Source organism: Macrobrachium rosenbergii, chromosome 51, assembly GCF_040412425.1.
Source record: "Macrobrachium rosenbergii isolate ZJJX-2024 chromosome 51, ASM4041242v1, whole genome shotgun sequence".
Classification (NCBI taxonomy): Eukaryota; Metazoa; Arthropoda; class Malacostraca; order Decapoda; family Palaemonidae; genus Macrobrachium; species Macrobrachium rosenbergii.
The window spans coordinates 9,225,876-9,243,111 of record NC_089791.1 but is presented as its reverse complement, the minus strand read 5'-3'; positions in this window follow the sequence as shown (position 1 = coordinate 9,243,111).

The following is a 17,236-nucleotide window of genomic DNA, read 5'->3' as shown; positions in this document are numbered from 1 at the left end:
AATAAAATTTGCTGTTTGCTATGGGAAAGTTGTAAAGGGGAGCATTGACCCAAAGATGGTTGACGGGGTGAATTATTGTTGCTTGGAGAATAATTTCTAAACTTGGAAGGGTATTGCTACCTGGGAATTATTCATGAAGGTGTTAGAGAGATTTTAAAATATCCTATCTTCTGTCCCTTTGGAAATGATAAGATTTTGTATGCACATATGAAAATGGCACACCCAAAGACGTGTATCAGCTAATGTACTTACTCCTATGGTTTAAAGTGCTTGTTCAATCTAATCTATGTATTGCTAAGTACTCTGGATAATAATAATATTTCCCCTTCTCAACAATTCTTTAAGGGTGAGCTCACGCTCATTTTGACATTAACGAACGCTGCTACCTATTTACAGCTGGATGGATAGGTTATCCATATTACTCACTTGAGCTGATTGCACCATCCCTTAGAGGGATTAGCTCCAAAAGACCTTAGCCCTCCTGTGTCTACGTATACATATCCGTGTATATTTAATGAACAAAGTGCCGAAATATGGGGAACGCTATGACGAATTTTCAACGAAATTCTTATGTTTAGATCCAGATCCTTATTTTTCCGTTTCCCGGTGAATGGTCTGACATCGAATTCCTTTTAAAGGGTCCAGCCAGGAAGATATGAGGAACGGTATTGTGTAAAAACATACATAATTTGGTAAGAAAATAGGAAGAATTTTTGTGTGATTTCTGAGTAATGTATTTTAGTGTATGCCCATGTACAATATTCCCTGATAATATGCAGTTACTAAGCCACTTAAAACTAATAATCATTTACAGGAAACAAGTAATTATGTAGAAATGTGAAATGTATATTTCACAAGATATAGGATACCTATCATATGCCCGTTATGCATTATTCTACCGCCATCCAGCATGATATCGCATCATTCATACTACTTAATCGAAGTCCACGATATCAGTAACCCAGTGTACTGCGACGCATAAGGTAAGCCTGTAAGGCTGCTGTTCTCGATCTGTTTCCTTATTTTTATATTCAAATATTATTTTTCTGATCTTAGTTTTTTGAAATCAGTCACCTAACGGGCTCCAACAGAAAAGAATCCCTCAGTGTGTGTGTGTGTGTGTGTGTGTGTGTGTGTGTGTGAGAGAGAGAGAGAGAGAGAGAGAGAGAGAGAGAGAGAGAGAGAGAGAGAGATTATAATTCTGCACGTAAATATCTAGTCATTTTCTCAGAGGCTGATTATATCATTATTATACCTTATATTTTATTCAAAGAATGAATTAATGTCGATTTTTAAATTGTGGGGGTCTGTATTCTTTAATAGACAAAAGGCATACGCAAAGGGGATGGAAGTGACGAGGTATTGGTGGGGTAACATGGCGGAAGGGACACATGGGCCCCTAAGGGATGGGGATGGGGATTCAGTTGAGTCAGGATAGTGACGACTTCATTTAGATTAAGGAGGATCACCAGCCGAAGCCGCTTAAATGAGGCAGGTTTCAACTGGTCTGGGTGGGTGAGAGAGAGAGAGAGAGAGAGAGGAGAGAGAGAGAGACCAGCTTCCTCTTCCGAGGGTAACTTTCTTTTTGTATGTATGCATGCATATATGTATGATTACGTACGCTTTAGCTTGCATTCTTCAAATAAAAGCAAGAGTACAATCCAGTCCGGTGCCACATATCGTAATCGAAAGGATGAATGCAGATGGAGTTAAAAATTGCAACTACCTAGTCTAGTTAAATCTTTCAGAAAGTAATAATAATGCTGATGCAGCACATTGCAGAGTGAGTGAAAAATCGAAACTTGTCGAGGGTGCAGTTTCGTTTTTTATATATAGGAATGCCTGTATAAACAGTGAGCCGAAAAGCTTAATGCTGCTTGTATGTATCCTTAACCGTAATTTTAAACAGTATTTAGAAGTAATTAGCATTTTTCCGGGCACTCCGTTTTTATGTTGGTTATAGTATAAGCTGATGGAGAAAATATGTTAACAAGCATTAAAAAATTTACGTACTTCTAAAAAAAAAAACTTGTTGAATACTATGAATAATTACAGCATTTCTGAGAAGTTACCGTGTATTCTTGGAAAAATGTTTATTTTTATATATATATATATATTATATATATATATATATATATATATATATATATATATATATATATATATATATATATATATATATATATATATATATATATATATGCATAACTTGAAATTATACTCAGGTAAAATTATTTTAAAATTTTTTATCATGTAAATTTATAATACCTCATAGTTTTATTGACAGCAAGGTTAACCCTGTTTATCTGCATGTGGAACTACGAGTTTCCAATCGCAAATTTTAGTCTTTATTGAAAATTAAGTTATCATTCTTTTTGCTTATTGGTCAAGTGCAAAGAGCAGTAACTGTAAATAAGCTTAACGTGCTATACTTCCTTAAAATCTTATTATAATTTTTTACTCTTTCATATTATGAACTTGTAACTGAAAACCAAGGTCTATAGATTATAGGCCTTGATGAAAAATATATGAATATTTTTAATTTATGATGCTTGTAGATTTTCATACATTGTTCACATCTTAAACAAATTTACCTGCACCCAGTCATGTGTCTTATGCAAAGATAAGAGTTGTATGCATGTGCAAACCTCTCGCCCTCCCTCTTTCGACCAACACCATCGTGAAGGATGGGTAGTTTAGGGAGGTCCTTGCTGAGGTCCTTCCCCTTCAAATCAATGGCGGCGCTGCTCCCCAAATCTTGCGTATCAAAATTCCCACCACATGCTCGTCCGTTCCATTATTTGAGAGGCAATATTGAGACTGTGGAATTAGGCCGGGAGGACTTGGATTACTACACATTCCGAACAGCTCTCGCCCACCCAAATCCTATTAGAGATCGGGTCGGCTCTATCATACCATGGCTCTCCCCTCTATCTCCTCCTTCCTTCTCATCCCCCCCCTCTCCTGTACCCCTCCCTCCTCCCTTTGCCTAACCTTAACACCTCCTACATCCTACTCTATCCCCCTATCTCGCTCCATTCGCACCATCGAATTATTAAGGGGAGTTGGAGAAGGGGAGGGGCATATTCATTTTTTTTAATTCCTCCTCTGATGAAGTGATTAAATTTTAAGCGTTTCGTTCTTTAGACCTTTAAAAAATTTTAGTGAGCTGCGTCTGTTGACAAGGAGTTGTTTGCAGCCTATTTCATTTTATTATCATAAGCTTTTTTTATTCATAGTCATTGTTATGCATCATTTGCGCATGGGTGAAGAGTTTAGAGGAAATTTTACTTCGTAGTCTCACTGAGCTTTGCCGACAGGAAAACTGAAATTTTTTTAATAGACTCTTTGGGTGAGAAATGTGAGAGAAGTTTTTATCATTTTCCCTATTGTTTTTAAGGCAATAAGCATAAAGCTATGTAGTTAATTCAATAAAATATCTGAGAGTACCGTGAGATCGGTACCATTCGGATGTATTTTAAAAGCCTTTTTCGGTTTACATATCTAGTACTGGATTTATTTATTATAATTATTTATTTATATATATATATATATATATATATATATATATATATTTATATTATAAAAAAATAAAAACAACTTCACTGTGTGTGTGTGTGTATATATATATATATATATATATATATATATATATATATATATATATATATATATATATATATATATATATATACACAATACTCTTGATAGGCTTCAGTAAGACTGGATGGTTTAGATTTCATTCTTTGTGCTTGGAAAATTGTACTTTGTAAATTAAAAAATCTGGAATCTCAACCATCCCGTCTTATTGAAGCCTAACACGAATAATATATATATTTATATATATAAATTATATATATATATGTATATATATAAAATATACAAATATATAATATATATATATGTTGTATGTATGTATGTATATATATACATATAGAGAAGATAGATAGACATAAATTTCCTTCTTGACATCTAGACCCTGGTTGGATATTAAATCTGAAAGCGATGTACATTTCATCACCTAGGAAATTTTAATGGGAAATCATAATGACAAAGATTTCCGGGTTTTTGTGACGTCAGTAAACACGCTGATTATGTGTTTTGGTCTGCTTTGTTGGGATTAGAATAATCTTGGTTATCATCACCACCAGTGTGGCGATACATAGTTGAACTCTTATTACTTTCTTATACTCTCAGGACTGATCGTGAGTAACTAAGGCCATTTCGAATATAGATCTTCGAAATTGGATGTGCAAAAGGACCAAAATGGGAGCCAGACGTTCCGAACCGCATCCACTTTCAGCCGAAAAAAAGTGATTATTACTCTTCAGTCAATGGAAATCCGGCAAATGCCTCATTTTCAAATTAATACTGCATTCCAGTAAACTTTGTGTTGAGTTGTAGTCCCTGGCGTTTGAGAATTCTATTTGTCTCAAAAATTATTTGTTATAAATGTTTAAATCATCAAACTAGCGTTTCTAGCGAAGACTGCCAAACCTCCTTAATACCGATTTTCTTTCAGTCTTGTCTCTGGACACCAACTAGAATTTTTGTTATTTAAAAAAAAAAACTCTGAAAGAAACTATTGAGATATGCTTTGAAAGAAACTATTGAGATATGCTTTCTCATTGCGTACTCTTTTGATTGTGACAACAACATATTTATCAGACAAAAGTAGAACCTGGCTGATCAGATGAGTATCATACTTGAGGTAATACCGTTCGTGTAGATGCATTCAGATTACGTATTTTTAAGTATTGAAATAACCGAGAATTTGGTTCAGTTGTAGTCTCATAATAATAATAATAATAATAATAATAATAATAATATTGTAGTGGACATGGTATCACGACGGGTTTCTCAAGTCTATCATTCGTGAGGAAAAGAAAATTGTAGAGCCACCTCCTTTGAGAATAATCAATTATAGTTGGGAATAATAATAATAACAACAACAACAATAATAATAATAATAATAATAATAATAATAATAATAATAATAATAATAATAATAATATTATTATTATATTATTATTATTATTATCATTATTATTATTATTATTATTATTATTAGTAGTAGTAGTAGTAGTAGCAGTAGCACATATCGTTTCATTATTATTTTGGTGTACAGTGATGCAAAAGTGATTGTTATCTTTATTACTTCCGCCTAAGGCCCTATGTTTTGTCCTTGTTTTTTTTTGTCTTTACGTTTGTTAAAAAATTACGTGAAAAATGATGAACGGATTTGTACGAAAATTATTTCAAATTTTCATCTAATGTTGATTAAGCTGAGCAGAATTGGACTTATTATTTTTATTATTATTATTATTATTATTATTATTATTATTATTATTATTATTATTATTATTATTATTATTATTATCACGTGCATGCATTGAAAGAAAACAGCTTACTGCTGTTTGTGAGAGACAACTTGAATGATACTTCACACTTGGATAGTTAAGGTGATTGATTTTTGGAATTTTGCAGTCTTTAAGTACCCTTTATAATTTCTGCTTCCATTTAGGTGTTTGTAAGGTACTATTCACGCATGGCTTTTGGTTATTGCAGAGGTAGACTCATATTAAAGACCTGGTGTGGATCTCTGACCTCCAACTAAGACTCATTTGTTGCGTTATGATCTGATCTTATGAACTTTACTTTTAGTCCGATCATAAGATTATATGGACATAAGAACGTCTCATTTTATTAGCTGTATTTATTGAATCCTGTTGGTAATGCTGACTAGTTCTTTCAGATATTTAACATGTTACATATTCCAGATTACCTTTCATGTAAACCATTGAACTGGTACATTATCTGTTTCTTAATTCATAGTTAAGAAACATAAAAATTCCTGAGATATTGGTAAAACATCAAGTCTTGATCATAGCAATAAATGATTTCTTTGAGTTCGCTCAGAATTTTCATTAGTGCTTTTTTTCGCAAATTTCTTTGTCCTGAGCTAACGTTTAATCTAACCAGTGGTTAGGATATGGAGTTATTAATTTAGGTACTTTTAGGATACCTTTTCTCTCTGATATATGATGGGTGACTGAAGTGTAAAAGGTGTGAATTCATTATTTACAGTTCCCCACAAAATGTTTCGAGAAAATACGCATTGCCTGTTCGGGAAACACTCAAGATAAAGAAGATAAATTTGAGAAGTACTTAAAGACGAGGTTTCAGCAACGCTGCACAGCTATTGAGCTATTGCACTGTTTTAACAGTAGATAATTTAATGTGTCAAGGTATTTAAGGAAGCCGTCTCCGTTTCTAATGTTTCTAGCTGGGTCTGACGATGACTTTCCGGTTACATAACTTGAGGTGAATGGACTCTTTCCTTTTTTCCTAGTGAATGGTACACTGATGTTATCATCATCTCTGCTGGCAGGAGTAATGAGGAATTCTTTTTCACGATTCATCTGTTAAACAGTTTTCCCCCAGAGGGAGAGAGAAGCGAGAAAGACTTACATACGCTAGTTGAACTGTTAAACAACTTTAGAGTTGTCTGAACAACTGGAAGAATTGCTCACGGAAAAAGAGGAAAGAGAAGGAAAAGAGAAGGGGAAAAGGAGTATTGGTGATGGAAAACAAAGAGAAGAATAGAATGATGAATGAAGACGACACCAAAAAGGAGAAGTAGTAGTGGGAGGGGAGCAATCGAATGGTGAAACTTGACACTATCAGAGGAAGAAGAGAATTGGCCGTCCTGTGCCAGCCCCACGTTCCCTGTTTAGTCACTCTGTGGTCTCCCCAGTCCCACTCCATTCTCTCTCTTGACGTCGAACAGAAAAATGGTCCTTTTCTAGATTTTAATTCTTATATTTTATATATACACACATATTTATATAAATTTATATATATAGATAGATAGACAGATAGACAGATATAGATATATATATATATATATAGGTATGTATATATAGTATATATATATAAATACATGCTTGTGTATGTTATATATAAATATATATCTAACACACACACACACACATATATATATATATATATATATATATATATATATATATGTTATATATATAATGTATCCATATATATATACAGTATTATATAAATACATATGTGTTATATATATATATATATATATATATATATATATATATATATATATATATATGTAACATAAAATATATATGTTAAATATATATATAATATATATATATGTATGTATATATATATATATATATATATATAAAACATACACACACGCATGTATGTGTGTATATATATTATATATATTATATATATATATATATATATATATATATATATATATATATATATATATATATATATATATATATATATACAAATTATTCTGAAGTCTTGTATGTATTCAGAGGTATTAGTTTATGTTGCACAAGTCTCTTTTTGACCAATAAACCGTTATCTTTTATTGTGTTGTTATTGCTGTAATGTTAGTAGTTGTTTTCAATAACCGAATAATTTGTTGTATTGACCATCATTCTGTGAGCATTTGATAAAATCTCTCTTCACTGAAGTTAGAAAAAATTCGTTTTGACCTTTGCAGTTCACCTGGATTTCTACAAGGGCAAGCTTCCAGTGTACATCTGTAGCACGGCCACAGTTTGGAGTCTTGTGTTACACGTTGCATTGTTTACTTGACGTCTACATGGTAAAAAGAGGCCGCATGACTGGCAGGTGCATTGGCACTCGGGTGCGACACCGGGTACACGGGGTGACGGTTAGCGGACATCCACGTACGAGCTAGATAGTAAAGAGTCCATATGTCTAAGGGCTTGGCAAAAAAGGAGGGGTGAGCGTTTTGATGTTTGGATATGCTTTGAATGCAAAGGAGTTGAGTGGTGGCAGAAAGATGATGTTCCCAAATGGTCAGGGTGTTCTGTCTCTGACCAGTTCTCTTTTGAGTATGGTATATTTTTGATGCCCTTGAGCTATTTGGAAATTTCATGGATCCGGTAACATTTTAACGTTTGTCAGGTCAGCCTACATTACCATGCACCACATCCCGTTTTCCTCGAATGTCTCGTTTGCTTTACAATTTGATATTTCCAAAGTTTTGACATGGCATCATCCTTTCGTAATCGTTGTTTTTGACGGAAAACATCCACGTAATATCCTGTTCTTTTAAGAGTGTGTGTAGAAACCTTTGTTTAAATCCCAGTCCTTAATATCATCCTTTGAAAGAAACTGCGTGTTACTTGAGGACACTTATGTGTTTATTAGGGGTACGAAGTGGCTTTTTCTTTAGATTGTTTTTATGAACTGTCTATCTCCCTATCAGACTGCATATAGTTAATGTTGACACAAGTAGTTATGTTTTTTCGTATTTGAATTTCCATTTATTGTTTGGCCAGTTAGAACCTTTCTTCTCGGATTTCGGGGGTCAGATATTGTTTATGTATTTTTGCTGCCAAGCTTCGTAATCCCCTTCAGTATTCTTTTTGCCCACATTCTTATAATCTACGTTATTGAAGATACTGATGTGATTTATTATTCGGTGATGTACCACTTTTTCATTTACCTTTTATCCAATTTTTTTCTCGGGCGGCGGGGTTAGGTAAGAGCTGTTTGTTACATCAGCCTATGCTCTAGAGAATTATTTAAGTCTGCTATTAATTATATAGATACACACACATATATAACAAACACACACACACACACACACACACACACACACACACACACACATATATATATATATATATATATATATATATATATATATATATATATATACATGTAAATGTGTGTGATTGTTCTCAATCTGAGTAACTTCATGTTAAAATGTACCATTATATTACGGCATGTCATGAAAATACTACTTTCAATGTTTAAGACTAGCACTAAGTCACAACCAAATGGAAATAGATTGTTGCCAAAGTATATCTGTATGGCACAGCTATCTGACATTTCAAGAAATTAAGTCTGTCGTCGAAAACTGGTTGTGCTCGTTAACTGTTTACACTTCGTTATTTTTATTATTGGGGATTTTACAGTTGTTATTTTAATTGCAATTACTTCTAAAATTATAGTGAAAATAAACAATTGTTTCTCTTTTCGTATGTATCATACTTAGTGTAGTCCCATTACATGCGCATGAGCCGAGATGCCAGAATAGTGAATGCTAGGAATTTCTCTCTCTCTCTCTCTCTCTCTCTCTCTCTCTCTCTCTCTCTCTTCTTAGAGGTTGAATAAAGTTTTTAGTTTATGTTGTCCATCTTTTGCCTTTATCAGTAGTTCATTATTTTGTTTTCTATTTTTAGTCTTAATATTTTGAATTAGAAAAAATATTTTATTAATAATAACTAAAATCAGTTGGAGTAAGAGAGATTATTCTTGATATTATTAGAGGCTTGTCGTTCTGTCTTCAGGGTTAGAACCCACTTTTTCTCATTTATTCTTCTTTCTTCTGTGCAGAGGTAAAAAAGGGGTTGCCTGGTCTTCCGGCAATCTGCAAGGGTTCTGTTGGACTTGTAAATCTCTAATAAAATATCAGTTATGTAATTTATTTATGTTGAATATAATCGCGCCCTTCATATTTAGGTATTTACTCTTCTTTAAAACTACATCACTTTCAGTTAACTTTTGTTTAATTGCTTAAAATGAAAAATCAATAAACACGTAAAGAAAAATCATTTTCGATTCGAGACGAATTCATTGAATTTACCAAGAAAATCAGCCCACATTGTCCATCAGTGTCACAACCTGCACCGTGTGCTCTTCTTCCATTAAGAATAAAAAACACAAATTCAAATTGCGAATAAAATTTTAAAAAATGATTACAAAAAATGAGAGAGAGAGAGAGAGAGAGAGAGAGAGAGAGAGAGAGAGAAGGGTCCGCCATCATCTTAATTGTAACTGGAAACCCACCACCACCAACTCGCCAGAGGGAAGGAAGTCATCAAAATGGAAGCAAACAGTCGGGGCAGCACCGGAGAACTAATTGGGCAAAATTGAGCTTGTTTAATGTATTGACCAAACACCCTCAAGCTACCCGCCTGGGAGACTGCTGCCAAGGGACGGGGTGGGGAGGGGACAAGCAGACTCAGAAGAACCAAGGATACATCTCACACACACATACACGCAGTCATGTGTATGTCTGTATCCGTGTTTAGGAAAATAAGAAATCGTAAATAGCTAACCACCTGGTAATGCGAGGGAAATCAAATATTCAAGAATTGCAAGAGGATAAAAGAGAGTGGGATCAGTCGCTTAGACTGGATGAAGAATAATTTTATTCAAGATTTTACGAGTGCACCGCAAAGCAGCAAAACGTTGGAACTACTGGAATTTCGATGTAAAATTAGATTCGAAAAGTAATAGAAGTATAAAGAAGCCTTACATATAATCTTTATTCATAAAGAGAAAGGATAATCAAGTGTCACTGTGTAATTTATCTACGAATACTAATGTTTTTACTGGAAAATGGAACGCCATCATAAGTACACAATATAATTTTGATGGAAAAAACTGTTCAAGTTATTTATCTTTTTTAAAGTCCTTATGATAACGTGTCATATGCAGTACAGATAGTAGGATAATAAAGACATGGAATACTCAAGTTTACTGCCGGGACCTCAATCCTTCAGCAATGCACATAATTGTAAAATATTTAAATAATGATAAATTTATCATAGATAGTTTTATATATATATATTTATATATATATATATATATATATATATATATATATATATATATATATATATATATATATATATATATATATATATATATATATATATATATATATATATGTATGTAATATATGTATGTATATATATATATATGTCTTGTTTTCACTGGATTACTCCCTATCGACAGAAAATGGTATTGTTGAAATATATGTGCATAAAAGGGTATATTTCGTTGGCAGCACTGATGTTTTATGTATATTTTTTGCTTTACTGTCATTTTACGCTTGCATTTTTTATTTATTGTTGGCGATTTGCTTTTCATTTTCTTTCTTAAGCATTGGTGCAAGAACTAACAGAGACTCAGCGACGTGCACTGTGATTTAATCGAGAGTGGCGGGGCACTGCACTTAATCATCTAGCACGTTTGTTCATTACTAATTCAAAGGTTTAGCTCAGAAATTCACAGATCAACAGAGGAATTTAACTTTCCTCTTTTAACCACCTCCTCCTCCTCCACCTCCCCCATGCTCTTTCCTTCCCCCTACACAGTCCCTGCCACCTTCCGCTGGACCGACTGGGGGCGCAATAAATTCACTCTCTTTACTCAAAACTAATCAAGAGAAATTGAGCGTGTTTGTAGACTACGGTAAACAGCCTCCAGCTCGATGTAGAGCAGGGAGTTGGGGGAACAGGTTGAAGGATGGCTCAGGAGGGGAGGATAAAAGCGAGGAGTGGGACAGAGAAAGTAAATGGAGAGAGAGAGAGAGAGAGAGAGAGAGAGAGAGAGAGAGAGAGAGAGAGAGAGAGAGAGAACATAACGAGAGACAAACACATCTAAATGAGTTCAGTAATTTATATTTTATGAAATTTTATAAAGAGGGTGGTTGCATGTGTACAACCTTACAGCATTATTAGCTGTAAGTGTACTTCACCAGGGCATTTTTTTTGCTTTGTCAGGTGAAATAATGAAAGGAATAGAAATAAACAGGATTTTAATGTAAATGCCTAAGCAAAGGAACTGTTATTGTGCTTGTAATTAAGAACTGACAGTTAATACTGAAAAGGTAATTGTAAGTAATTTTCAACTTCCTTCCTAGGTTCTTTCTTACAAGAGAGAAACAAATAAATTCATTTGATCACCTAGAAAATCTTTTGAGCCGTAACAGAAAATGGCTTGGTTCATGTTCCTTTTATTCTGTTTTTAGCGGGAGAATGCGCAGGATAGGTTACGATTTTGTATGGAAGCTTGTTCTATATTATGTCTGATGTCATTTTAACTTTGAAAGAAGAGACCCCTACGTTTGATCCCTCCTGTCGGAACACTTTTGTCTTACATTTTATGTTGTCTTCAACATGTGCCAAACAAAAACCGTTTGAAAAGTATTCTTTATCAAAATCTGTGAAGAATAATTCATTTGGAAGAAAAATCGTAATTTGTTTTTGATAATGTAAGGGGTTTTAATGAAGAAAATACATGAAATTTGCTAAAATCCATCTCTATCATTCACTGCTTTTTTATAATTAAAATAGGCTTTATGTATTGAAATTATTGTAAGATTTCTCTCATGGTCGGTGCCTCAGAAATTTTGAGTTCTTTAGTTTGATTTATATGATTAAAGTCGGCCTATCTTATTAGAGATTATGTTTATGGACTGTTATCTTGAGTTCTGTAATATTTTTTCCTATTGTTCGTGATATAAACTTCACTAAGGGGTTTTCATCTAGGATATCTTTGTAATAACGTAAGAAATATTGATAGATGGATACTTGATTTTGGATTTCCATAAATTAAAGTCCTTGTTGTCATTGTACCTCTTACCCAATATGTGTCTGATTCGATTATCAGTATGCTAAGGTTGTAAGTTGAGTAAATGCTGCAATTGTCCCAACTTGCGGAAATTTGTCCTATTCGTACCTTTTTTCCCCTTTCGCTGTCAATTCTGATTTTAATAATCATTGATATTAATCTAATATAGACTCCAAAACAATCCTTTCTTTAACGCCAGTTATTTGAGCCTTCCAAAACATGTCCCCTCTCTTCCATCAGTGTCATTCCTTTGAACTTGACTTTTTTAATTAGTTTTCAGCGGCATCCTTATCCTTTGTTATTTTTGTATTCAATTTAGTTAACGTTCTCATTTAGTTAACATGAGCATTTTTTCATCGTCCAGTAAGATTTAGAATGTGTAGCAAATATCATGTCTAATGACTTCATCTGTACGACGATGTCCCTGGCCATTATCAAAGACCGTCCCCCCACTGTACGGCCACTCCATTAGTAGGCGCCAACACGCCCCTGCACGCGCCCAGCCACCAACGGCAGTAACCACAACGTCAACAGGCCCCGACACGTGTTGGGGCGGGAGCAGTGGCACTCCTGATGCCACAGTTTACCAACACTTCTCCATGGGCACTCACCTCGTACTCAGCAGGTAAAAAGGGGGAGTGGATCTAATAACAACACTTGAAGGGGAATGTCACCGCTACTCAGCCATTCGATTTTCTGGTCTCTGTGAGCTATTAAATTGAGTATTTTTTGTTTATTCTTTTATTTTTATATACTATAATTGTACAGTATTTGTGTAGTAGCGGTACGGGAAGTTATTTTAGTTTCGGAGTTTTCAAGAAATAGTTTCGATGTTAAGGCGGCTTAGGTGACTACTTTTTTAGCAGCGTTTTTCATTGATGCATTTGATTCCCCCTGATGTAGCAGTAAAGGGTATTAAACTGTATTAATTCTGTTATAACGATTTCAGTATGGAAAAATCATTTATTATCGTACTGCATTCAGTATAACCTTGCTAATACTTCTAATAGTCTTCCTTCCGACGTCAAGACATTAAAAAACGTACAGTGGCTGTGCTCGCAATTAACATCAATTTATGAGTTCTTCGAAGGTAAACTTTAGTAGAAGTTAATATGCCAAGTTTTCAGAAGTTCTAGGAAAAAAAAACTTTTCTTAAAATTGTATAATTTCATCCGACTTATTATGCTGGTCAGGATTTTGAAAGACATGTCATTATATTCTCTTAGTGAATTCATTGTAACATAGAATTTACTTCACCTTTTCTTAACAGTTCTGTGTCATTGTACACCAGAGGCTATATTTTGCCCTTTTTCCTTGTAATGACAAAATTTAGGGTAAAATTTTGCTTCGTATTTAAATGCTGACTTTGAGGTTTTTTATTTGTTGTATCAGGTATCCTTGTCAGTCAAGTCTTACTTCTTTTTCTTAATATTATTATTGTTATTATTATTAATATCATTTTTATTATTATTATTATATATAGAGTGTTTTTCCAGTAAAATTTGGTATTTATTTTACATGTGTTTATGACATTCAACAACCCTGTAAGATTGAATAATCCTTTTGTAAATGAACAGGTTGCTTCAGGTGAGTCAGGTGAAGGGTTAATAGAATCCCCTTCCTCCCTTTTGATGGACTGTCTGATTTCATGAAGTTCCTTTGTTTCAGTATTAATTAGCTTTTGGCGTCATTCTTTACCTCAACTTTTATTCATATTCCGCTCTTGTGCAACGATAGCTAAGCGATATCGATGATAGAATGCCGTTTTGCTGTTATAAAGGGCATTCTTTACTTCCATACATATACAGAGTATATATATATATATATATATATATATATATATATATATATATATATATATATATATATATATATCCAGAGTGGAAGACCACACAACCCACATCACTAGGCTGTCTTATTTATTTTAAAACCAACGTTTACAATAATTTTGTACTGAATTACATCTTCAGGCTGTGCACAGAAAAGATAAAAATGAAACAGTTATAAGTACAGTCTTAGAATACACTTAAAATGTTACAGTAAGAAATGAAATAATAAGAATAAAACACAACCAACCTAGAGTAGGGTGAAACAGTAAGGAACTAAATGGAAAGAAGCCACCACAGCGAGAGTTAAGCTAAATACAATTGACCAGCGGATGTATGAGTATTTAATGATGGTGGAGTTGTTTTATAAATAACGACTAAGATTGTTAAGTCTTGAGGTTGGTTGTGTTTTTATTCTTATTTATTTCATTTTTATTGTAACATTTTAAGTGTATTCTAAAACTGTACTTATAACTGTTTCTATTTTTATCTTTTCTTGTGTACAGCCTGAAGATGTAATCAATACAAAATTACGAAACGTTGGTTTAAAATAAATACATAGCCTAGTGATGTGTGGTTTTCGTCCGTCGTCCTCGGATATGTTTCCCTGGAGTATTTCCCTGTTCCCTGTGTCACTAATATATATATATATATATATATATATATATATATATATATATATATATATATATATATATATATATGTATATGTATGTATGTATGTATGTATGTATGTATGTATGTATGTATGTATATATATATACATGTGTGTGTGCGTAGTGTGTTTAACGTTATATATCCGTTGTGTTTAACGTTTATTATTGATCTCTTGATTTGTTATTTCAAAAATGTTTTCAATTGCTCGAGTTTTAAGCCAAGACACTGAAAATCACGAACGGTGCTGTTAATATGATTTTATTCATTGGAATTGTATGAAAAATGACATAGTTAACAGAAATCTGAGGAACCAAGTACTTTAAATTTGTTATTTCACCTGAATGAGAAGTTCTCTTGTGACTTTCGATACATGGAATGTTTCTCTGTTAAGTATAACTCTTTAACATAGGCCTCCTCGGGTGATTACGCAAACGCGTTTATAAATTCGTCCCGAACTTCTAATCTTATGTCGCCGTGTGTGCTGGGTGCGCGTGTGTGCTTTTCTGCGAGTTCTCTCACCCAGGCAACAGTGTCCGTTCCCTACTGGGGTTCATTCTCTCTCTCTCTCTCTCTCTCTCTCTCTCTCTCTCTCTCTCTTCTCTCTCTCTCTCTCCCTTATCCTCCTCCTTCCCACCCTGAACACCTGGTGCTTTCCAAAGTGCCCAGGTGAAGAAGATGTATGATTTTAATCAAATACAGAGTGGACACATCTGCTTGATACCATTAAATATCACCTCTATTCGTTATTCGGAGCTTCCAACATCAGCAAGGGACTCTCCTGTCTCTGGTGTGCGTGTGTGTGTGCGTGTGCGTGTGTGCACGTTTATGTGCGTGAGTGTATGCGGCACTTTCAATCAATATGCTTTTAGATTTAATTTTTATCTTCTGGAAAAAATGTTGAAATTTAATTTGAAATTCTTGGCATTTTTAATGCGAAAGGAGCGAGGGAAAATTTGTATTTGAATTTTTTCCTCACAGCACGATACCTGAGAATATTTTCTGAAACGAAGTATCGAATATTTGTTTTTTCCTCAACTGTTGTGTTTTGTATAAATAGCAGAGCAGGTAAAAGTCAAAATTAACTTTTTTTTGCGAGCTGATGTGAAGAATTTTCTCGTCGGGAAAATTATTAATATGCAAATGAGATTTTTATATGAAAACTTTGAAGTATCTTCCGGAAACAATGGAGGAAAGTCACAAGTAATTAACTAATGCAGGGAAAGTTGTAAAGTGTGTCTACTACTGTTTGTTGGGTAGGGGGACCGGGAGGATGTTTGTGGACAGGGAGGGGTGGGTGGGTTATGAATGGGAGGAGGTTGTGATGCCGATGTCTCAAAGCTCTTGTTTCTGGGCACTTTAGCGGCAAATTTGATCCGCTACAACAACTCCTCTTGCCAACATTTGTGACGATGATTTTTCCCGTTTGTTTTCGACCATTTTATGTTGTTTTTTTATTGGTTTTTTTAATGATTCGCCCTGGCGTTTTTTCTTTGTCAAAGCGCAGCGCTTCGATATGTATTTTTCATATCTATTGATAAAGGTAGGCAAAATTTTTATGGCTTATACTTCTGTTTCCTTTTTTAATTGACTTTTATCGGACCCACCTAACTTAGGTAGTTTTGTGTGACGAATCGGTACCCTCCGCATTCCCTTATTCTTCTCGCGGATTTGTCTTAGAAAAGAGAAAATTTAGACCCGTACGATTTTAGAGAAATGGTCATACCTAAACTATAATTGTAGTTTAAAAGTTTGAAAGGTTTAACTGGTACATATATCAAACTTGAGATATAATGACTACCGAAACACACCAAATTTGTATATAAACTGATTTCAGTTTTAGAGATCGGGATGTAACTCTAAGTAGGATTTTTTTTCCACATAAATACGTTTATGTCATAAAACAATGGTAGTAATTATTTTTTTTTATCATCGCTACTTTTACTACGATTATTACTAAGGCTAAAATCTTTCCTTTACTGATTTTAGCATTAGCAGTGATCGTAGTAAATAACAGTGATTATAAAAAATATGCCATTGTTTTGAACACACTGTAATTATGTAGAAGAAAACAAGGAAAACCTGTTGAGAATTATATCCTGATCTCTAAAACTGAAATCAGATTATGAGAAAATTTGGTGTGTTTCAGTAGTTAACCTCTTCCATTGCTTGCAAGAAAATTTTTTTCTTATGGAAGCTTTGAAAATGCCATAGTATTTTTGTAGAATGTTGCTTTTCAGGAACCTATGTAAGTAGGGCGCCAGATCGCTTATTCATTTATTCAACCAGTTATCCCCGTGAGCGTG